Below are 9,539 nucleotides of genomic sequence, written 5' to 3' on the forward strand. Positions count from 1 at the left end.
TTCCTGTTGTGGGGCATCCTGTTTAGATACAATCTATTGATAACTATTAGAACTGACTTGCACTGGCTCCGTCAAAGTGGTCAGAGCATTATGGCTGTCATCGAAGCTGGTAACAAACTTCCCATGGGTTAAAAATCGTAAATGATCGAGTATATACGAGGTCTGATGGCACTGCTGGAGTATTGATGTTGCTGTTCATCACATTAACTCGGCTGGAGTTGACTGAATTTATAATGGCTCTTTCTGAATCTCAGGATGTCTCTCTGGGCAGTAAGTCTCCACAAACAGCAATGTGACAGGGAGCAGGGATCATCTGTTTTGATTTAAATTGTGACTGTAGCACTGCTGCTTCACAGGACAAGGTACAAGGTTGGAGTCCAGCCTTGGCCAACGGCCTGTGTGGAGTTTGCACATTCCCCTATGATTGTGTGGGCCCCCTCCAGGTGTTCTGGTTTCCTCCCACAGTTCAAACATTTGTGGGTTAGGTGGATCAGTTGTGCGAAATTGTCCACAGTGTCCAGGTATGTGCAGACTCGGTGGATCAGCCATAGGAAATGCAGTGTTACAGGGATGGAGTGCTCCAGGTGGGATGCTCTTTGGATGGTTGGTGGGGTTTGATGGGCCAATGCTCTCCTGCCACACTGTTGGGATTCTATTCTATGATTGAGGATAAAGCAGGGTGTCCTTAGAGAAGGAGCATGTGGTATGTTTCAATGCTCTCGATGCCTTTAGATAGAGGTTGGCATCGCAGGGGATACCGTGCTTTATCTCCACTGCTGCCCCCTCACCCCTAACTCTACTTTGATTTAGTCCCTTCCCATTCTGTCATTTGAAATGGTTTGCTTTGTCCGTAATGGGCTTTGTTTGTAAATATTCAATTGGTTACACGGGTGGTTTACTGCAGGTGATTACATATTAACAAAACCCAAAATGGCGTAATGATGAACGTCGGAAGGTTGCTCAGCTGTGTGTGATAACACTTCTAGGTAGGAGAAATGGGGGGGAAAAGAACACTTCACAGCTCACAGAAGGAGAACTGAAAAGCAGTGAAATCAAACCAAAGGTTCAGACAGGGAGGGAATATTTCCCTGGAGTTTGAGTAACTGGAAAGAGATGGTGTCCAGGAATAGACAGGATTTTGTTTTACAAGGCATTTGAAATTTTTAAAAACTGTTATATTCAGATAGTTTCATTTCTTTTCTTTTAGTTTTATTTATTGTGGAATAAATAGCTACAATATTTTAAAACCAACTTCACAAACCTTGTATTAAAGACAAATGTTAAAAAAAATCCATCAAACCATCCCTCACTGAAAACTGATGTGGAGGTGCAATCTCCTGGAGAATCCCTGCCCACTTCTTCCTACCCGGGCTCCAAGGCTATATACATACCTGGGAGATAGCAGCAGGAGGCCATTCGGCCTTTCAATCCTGCTCCACCATTCAAGGGAAAAAAGCTAACCATGCAGCTCAATCTCCTGTTCCTGCTGTGCTCCAATCCCCTTTCATGACTTTACCTTGAAGAACTATATCTAAGCCCTCCTGTGGCTTCACCACCTTTTGTTTCAGTGGCGTTGCGGTGTTACTGTGTGGGTATAGGCAGGGGTATTGTGATGGTGCTGCCTCCTGGAGGACGCACTCAGCATCCTTCATCATCCTGCAGTAACATCAACTGGGTTTCAGCAACTAGAGATAGAAACCGTTTCCAGGATATGGGCATCACTGGCTCAGCCAGCATTTATACCCCATCTCTCGTTACCCTTCAGAAGATGGTAGTGAGCTGCTGTCTCGTATCATTCACAGTCCATTTGGCGCAGAGAGACCGACAATGCTGGGAGGGAGAGTGTTGCAGGATTTTGGCCGAGTGATTCTCTACCTTTGGTTCTTCAAATGTTGTTTAACTTAATCACAAACTGCATATGATTTTGAGATTTCAGTCTGCAAATCTTCACCATCTCACACCTTGTATAAAGGAATATGTACAGATTAGAAATTCAGAACAGACAATTCTAGTTTCTCTGGAATATCTTTTTCCCCCTTTCTTCCCTCAAAGCTGTAACCCTCCAGCCCACTTACTCTCTCCCACCATTCTGACTCTACTACCCTCTAATGTACACCCTCCCCATTCTCATGGAGTTGTTGATAAACAGATCCATGCCACCCCTTCCCGCCCCTGGTTAGACTCTGCACCCTTTCTGGGTTCACTTCCTTTCCCTTCAATTGCTGCAAGTCAATAATGTAACAGCAGAATGAGACAAAAGGAAACAGACAGGGAGGTGGCAGATCCTGGACAGAACAGGAACCTTCAGTCTGGGAGAATGGGTCAGATCCTTCTTTGTTTCTCATTGGTCGATTCCAGTGTTATGACAAGTTGGGGATGGAACTTGGTTCCATGTGGGTGTTGTGACACTTTGACCCTCCAACAGATCAATACTACAAGCAAATACGTTCCTCCTCCAGCCAATCACAGTGTGAAATCCTTTCCACTCATTACCCCAAAGCACATGCTCCAAAACTTACCCACATTCTGTACTTGTGCACTGCCAGGTTTCCCCACAGACGTGTGGTCCGTGCCTCAGAATTTGGGAGTTGCAGTCCTCATGCAGCCACTGGATCCCTGTCTCTGGAACATGAATTAAAAGTGTGGGGTGGAAGATGTTGTGTATTGGATCCCCATTCAGACACACGGGACTTCTGGGCTGTCACTGGGACTTACTGAGACATCCGCTTCGACAACCTGATTTCTGATGTAAGGAACATAGATTCAGCCAATTGGGGGTTAGCGAGGTTAATAAGGGGCAGCAGGTTTTCAGCAGAGGTGGCTCAGTGGCTAGCACTGCTGCCTCACAGCATCAGAGACCTTAGGCGACTGTGGGGAGCTTACACATTCTCCCCATGTTTGCATGGTTTTGTGCAGTTCTCCAGTTTCCTCACACAGTCCAAAGATGTGCAGGTTAGGTGGATTGCCCATGCTAAATTGCTGACAGTGTCCATGCATATGCCGGTCAGACAATTAGCCATGGGAAATGCAATGTTACAGGGAATGAGTGGGTCTGAACGGGATGCACATCATAGGGTTGGTGTGGACTCGATGTATGAATAACCTGTTTCTGCACTATAGGGACTCTATTCTATTCTCATGAGGAAGAATATACTTATCTCGATATGTTGTGAATCTGTGGAATTCCCTACTCAAAATGCGGTGGATGCCAGGACAATGAGCCAATGTAATGAAGAGATACAGATATTGAATTTGCAATGGGTTGAAGGGCGAGAGAGAGCTGGCGGGAAAGTCCAGCTGAGACCGATGTGAGCTCAATGATCACCGTATTAAATGGTGGGGCTGGTTCTCCTGTGCCCAGTGCGTCTCTTCTTACGGTAATAACTGGAAAGCTGAATCCAAAACTCACCACCTTCACCAAAGCAGATTTTTTGGAAAATGATATAGTCAGGTGGATTAGCGTTCCAAACTTAGACAGTGAGGAAGGGTGTAGGAGATAATGATTTTGCAATTTTAAACTGAGGGGAGACAGTGATTTATGGTTTTAGATTGCGTCGTACATTCGCAGAGTCCAGTGTACGCTGTTGTGAATATCCATCCTGTACTTTATTACAAAGCCAAGGTCACTGACAATGAAAACCAAAACACCCAGGTAACATCGTCTCACCTCGTAATCTGATAAAAGACTTGTGATAAGTCTGGTTGAACTTAGAACACAGATGGAAAGCTGGAAGATTAGATCCACTCCCAAGATCCTGTGCTTTTTAAACAAAAGGAGACTACAATAGGATGAGGCAGAAGTTGGCTAATGTAGACTGGAAACAAAGACTTTACGGTGGGAAAGTTGACAGACTGCGGGAATATCAAAGCAATTTTTTGAAGTGCTCAGCAAAAGTATATATCAGTGAAAGGGAAGGACTGTAGGAAAAGGAATAATCTGCCATGGGTGGCTCAGGAAATAAGAGAGTCTATCAAACTGAAATAGAATGCATACAAATTGCCAAAGACCAAGGAGATTAAAAAAACTTTAAAGATCAACAGAAAGCGAGATGGGATTGGGGGAGAAAAGTGATGAGTAGCTATCCCCAGGGCCAGAATAGCAGTTTACACTGCTAGAGGGGAACCTATTGTGTGGGGAACATATGGCGTCTAATTGTTGAAGCACTGAACTGTTACCACAGAGATAATCCTGATTAAGTTAAAAATCACAGCACACTCCAAAAGCTTGTACTTCCAAATAATCCTGTTGCACTATAACCTGGTGATCTGTGGTTTTTAAACTTTGTCCACCGCACCACCGGCTCCTCCACATCAGAATCCTGATAGATACCCCACTGAAACTGAAGTGCCTGTCAGATACTTGAGGGAGCCACGGGGGCGTGGGGGAGGGGCGTGTGGTTTAACCACAAAGTGCTGAACTGAACTAGGCTTTCTAACTGACCGTTGCCATGGAGATAATACTGAGAGACAGTCTCTATTCAAAGTCCCAAACCACAAAGGTATAAGAATGGGAGCGGCACATCGGACAGGCGGGGAGTTACCTGGTGCTGCCTGGAGGTGTTCTGCATATACACTATCCAGGTAACTGCCATGTCTCATCAATAAAGACTCAAAGAAGACCTCCCAGAGTTCTGTGCCTAGTTATTCCTATCCAGCAGGGTTCAGGAATATGAGTACACAGCAGTCAGTCTTCACAGTGGAGGATACGAAGAACATGCCAGTAATTGATAAGGAGACTGAGGAAGGTGAGGGCCTAGATAATAACCATTATCATGAAAGAGTTATAGCTGGTCAAGGTATTGGAGCTAAAGATAGAGAAGTCTCATTGCCCTGATGGAATACATCCCAGGATACCAACAGAGTTAGTGGGAGAAATAGCAAATGCATTTAGAGTTATAAAATCCTACAGCAGAGACACGACCTTTGGCCCAAACTGGCCCATACTGACCAGAATGTCCATCCATGCTAACCCCATTTCCCTGCACTTGACCCATCTGCTTCTGACCCTTTCCTATCCATGTATTTGTCCAAATGTCTTTTACCTGTTGTGAGTGTTCCTGCCTGAACCACTTCCACTGGCAGCTCATTTCATATACATACCACCCTCTGTGTAAAACAGTTGCCCCCCCCCCCTCCAGCTTCCCTTTTATTCTTTCTCCTCTAACCTTAAACTGATCCAATCAAGCCGTCCAATCCTTGAGTTCCTGGGAAAAAAGACTGAGTGCATTCACCTCATTCAGGCCTCTCATGGTGTTATACACTTCGAGAAAAGAACCCCCTCTGTTTCCTCTGCTCTAAACATAAAATCCTCACTTGTCCAACCTCTCCCTATAACTCAGACCCCTGAGCCCTGGCAACATCCTTGTAAATTGTTCTGCACTTTTTACAGTTTACTAACTGAAACCTACATTACATTCATCATATTTCCAGTATTTGCCCACAGCGCTGGAACCGACGTGACAATGGCAATGGATTAGAATCCATGATCGAGAATGAACTCCTTTACAACAATCCCGTTTTCATAGTGTTTCCCATGGTGCAGGTATCCTTGTGTCTTTCTGGTTGCATGGTTAATTAAAGATTTCTCCTTCTACAAAGCAAAGTTGTGGCTTAATTGTTCCTGGGAAATGTGCCATGATTTTCCAGACTTTCAAAAGCAAATGGAATCTCTCTCCCCAGTCACCATGCTGACATGGACTTGGCTGTGTCTCAGTACTTTTGCAGTCACACTGAGATTTGAAATATTCGCCCACGGACAGAATACACACCTTTCCTTCCAGATGAAAAGGCCAATGATATTTAGATCGGCACGGATCAAGTAACCACCAGATCTGAACATGAAGGTCAATTTGAATTTCTCATCCGCAAATCCACCCTTTCAGTACCTTACAACAGAGCACACAAGTTACCACTGTTAATACAGGATGGAAATTCATAAGACAATTGTAGTATTAAACTGTAGCTTCCTTGTTCCTCCAAAGCTTTAAGCCTCAGTCTCACAATTTCTCTCTTCTGTGAACTGAAATCCAAACCAATCCCCCACTCCTTTCCTCCACACCCAGTTCTCACACACTCTCTCTTCGAATTCAGTTTCCTCGCTCCTGATGAGAACCATCCTGCATACACTGCTTCCTGCAACTCTGGCCAAGACCCATCTTACTAAAATGAGCCAAATTAGAATTCTAATTGCAGGCCCATCCTTGTCCCATTCCATAACAACCCTGAATCTTCACAAAAGAGTTCTGATAATTTTCTGCAAAACGCTGCACCACTGATAGTCTGATCACATGTCAAGGTAGCAAGAAAGGGGCCATTCCCCTGGGTCCTGCTCCCAGAGGGATGAAACTGCTAATGATAGATTAATCCCTCACACCCACAGCCTCCTTCCCAGGCACTGACCTAGACTGCACATACTCCCACAGTTGCCAGCACTGCGACCGTGCACTGGTCTCCCTCCGACAGCACGTGCTCCCGATCATACAGGAGTCCGGGTGATTGACAGCAGCTGCTGCCCAATATATCAGAATCCCTACAGTATGGAAACAGGCCCTTCGGCCAAACAAGTCCATACTGACCCTGCAAACAGTAACTTGCACAGACCCATGCCCCCTAACTAATGTAACTAATACTATGGGCAATTTCGAATGGCCAATTCACCTGCCCTGCACATCTTTGGATTGTGGGCGGAAACCCGCTCAGACACGGGGAGCACACACAAACTCGACACAGACAGTCGCTCGTGGCCGGAATCTAACCCGCGTACCTGATGCTGTGAGGCAGCAGTGCTAACCACTGAGCCGTCTCTATCGAGTGGAGGGGGCGTGGCTGGAGGACTGGGTCAATGGGATTGTGAACAGTGAATGAATGTGAAGGACACTGGGGGATGGACAGGTCAGTGAGCGACAGGATCAGTGCAGCAGCAAGGGGGATCCTAGACAAACTGAGCAATGGGAGAGTCTGACACGAGAGAAACTACAGGAAGGTTCTGTTTGGAGGCTCAGGCAGGGACAGCTGGGAGACAGCATGGCCTGGTGGCTTGGGCAAGTTTACTAATCAGCCTCTTCAAAGATGCTTTTACACAACTCTGAGCCTGATCCTCCTAGTCCAGAGGTAAGGACACTTACACTATTTCCTGGTGGGCAAGGGATACAGGCACTGCCTTTCAAAAGGAACTCACCTGTGTTGGTGACATTACCAGGACTCAATACAGACTCACTGACAAAATGCTGGTGTACTTGAACTTCATCCAGAATATTAACACCTATAACTGGGCAACGCAGACCCCAATGTACAGAGTTAAATCCTGGATACTAATAACAGCTTTGTGCATGGGAAACCATATCTCATGAATTTGACTCCGTTTTTTTGAACAAGTAACAAAAAGGATTGCTGAGGTCAGAACATGGACATGATCTACATGGATTCAGTAACGTGTTTGACAAGGTTCCTCATGGGAGACTGGTCAGCAAGGTTAGATCGCATGGAGTACAGAACTGGCTCGAAGGTCGAAGGCAGAGAGTGTTTTTCTGGCTGAAGGCCTGTGTCCAATGGGGTATCACAAGGATCGGTGCTGGATCCACTACTGTTCGCCATTTATATCCATGATTTGGATGTGAACATAAGAGGTATTGTTAGTAAGTTTGCAGATGACGGGCGGCACGGTGGCACAGTGGTTAGCACTGCTGCCTCACAGCGCCTGAGACCCGGGTTCAATTCCCGCCTCAGGCGACTGACGGTGTGGAGTTTGCACGTTCTCCCCGTGTCTGCGTGGGTTTCCTCCGGGTGCTCCGGTTTCCTCCCACAGTCCAAAGATGTGCAGGTCAGGTGAATTGGCCATGCTAAATTGCCCGTAGTGTTAGGTAAGGGGTAAATGTAGGAGTATGGGTGGGTTGCGCTTCGGCGGGTCGGTGTGGACTTGTTGGGCCGAAGGGCCTGTTTCCACACTGTAATGTAATGTAATCTAATCTAATCTAAAATGACACCAAAATGGGAGGTGTAGCAGACAGTGAAAAAGATTACCTCAGAGTACAAGGGGATCTGGATCAGAAGGGTGAATGGGCGGAGGAGTTCAGTTCAGAAAAATGCAAGCTGCTGCATTTTGGAAAAGCAAACTTTAGCAGGACTTAGACAGTTGATAGTAAGTTCCAGGGGAGTGCTGCTAAACAAAGAGTCCTTGGAGTGCAGGTTCATAGTTCCTTGACAGTAGAGTAGCAAGTAGATAGGATAGTGAAGGCGGCAGTTGGTCTGCTTGCCTTTATTGGTCAGAGCATTGAGTGTAGCGGTTGGGAGGTCATATTGTGGCTGTACAGGACATTGATTCGGCAACTTTTGTAATATTCCATGCAATTCTGGTCTTTTTCCTATTAGATGGATGTTCTCAAACTTGAAAGGGGTCAGAAAAGAATTACAAGGATGTTGCCAGGGTTGGATAGGGTGTTTTCGCTGGAGCGTTAGAGGCTGAACGGTGACCTGAAAGAGATTTTTAAAATCAGGCCGGGCATGGATAGGGTAAATAGACAAGATATTTTCCCTGCGGAGGGGGGAGTACAGAACTAGGGTGCTGAGAGAGGAGGGTAGGCAGAGGGGTGTGGGCGGAGGGTAGGAGAGGGTGGATGGATCGAGAGGGTTGGGACAGAAATGGGTGGGGACAGAGAGGGGGTTAGAGAGGGGAGGCACAGAAATGGATGGGGACAGAAAGCGGGATTAGAGAGGAGGGGAACAGACAGGGGGATTAGAGGGGGCGACCGACCGACGGGTGGGGGGGCGGGGGGGGGGCTGGGCGACCGACAAAGAGGGGGAACAGACTGAGGGGGAGGCAACCGATGGAGGGGGTAAAGAGACGGGGTTGCGACCGACAGGGGGGACAGACCGAGGTGGTAAAAGATGGGGGGACAGACCGACAGATTGTGGGACAGACCAACGGGGGAGGGACGACCGACGAGGTGGGGGAGTCGACAAAGCACTGACCGACAGACGGGGGAACCAGACAGAGTGGGGGGGAGACATGGGGGAACAGAGAGTGGGAAGATGGAGAGTTATTTTATAGATCTACAACTCAACCCTGTTCGTGTTTTCTCCTCCTCACCTTAATTGAACTTTAATTATTGCAATATTTAGCTTGCTAACTTTATTAATTTTCTGCAAAACAATATAATTGTATAATTATCATATTCTGAGAAATAGAAAAAGTCTTTTCCTTGGGGTGGGGGAGTCCAGAACGAGATGGCATAGGTTTAGTGTGAGAGGGGAAAGATATAAAAGAGACCTAAGGAGCAACTTGTTCACTCAGAAGGTGATATGTGAACGGGTGTGTCAGGAATACTTTCAGCAAGGGAGAGGGTGCAATGTGTCAAAAGCCATTTCCATTCATTGATGCTAGCAGAGACAGGAAATGTAGACAGCTCTTTGAAGGTGATTAAAATGCAAATCCAAGAACCTTTTTACAGTGAATGTGGAGAGACAATGTGACATTCCATTAAGGTCTGCCTTACTTTCCAAGCTCCTAATATATGAGATAAATATAATATACAAAACCTGAA

At 46.3% G+C, this 9,539-nt stretch overlaps 1 long non-coding RNA gene across 1 annotated transcript; it reads right to left on the reverse strand.

Moving 5' to 3' along the window:
- Nucleotides 1-1,187: 1,187 nt before the first annotated feature.
- On the reverse strand, nucleotides 1,188-7,352 carry LOC148147201 (uncharacterized). Its single transcript, XR_015760250.1, has 2 exons — nucleotides 2,520-7,352; nucleotides 1,188-1,961 (listed from the first exon to the last, which is right to left on the reverse strand). It is a non-coding gene; the product is annotated as an uncharacterized LOC148147201 (long non-coding RNA).
- Nucleotides 7,353-9,539: the final 2,187 nt, after the last annotated feature.

This window comes from Chiloscyllium plagiosum, unplaced genomic scaffold (assembly GCF_037043375.1).
Source record: "Chiloscyllium plagiosum isolate Xiang-an unplaced genomic scaffold, Cpla_swu_hap1 HiC_scaffold_18, whole genome shotgun sequence".
Taxonomy (NCBI): Eukaryota; Metazoa; Chordata; class Chondrichthyes; order Orectolobiformes; family Hemiscylliidae; genus Chiloscyllium; species Chiloscyllium plagiosum.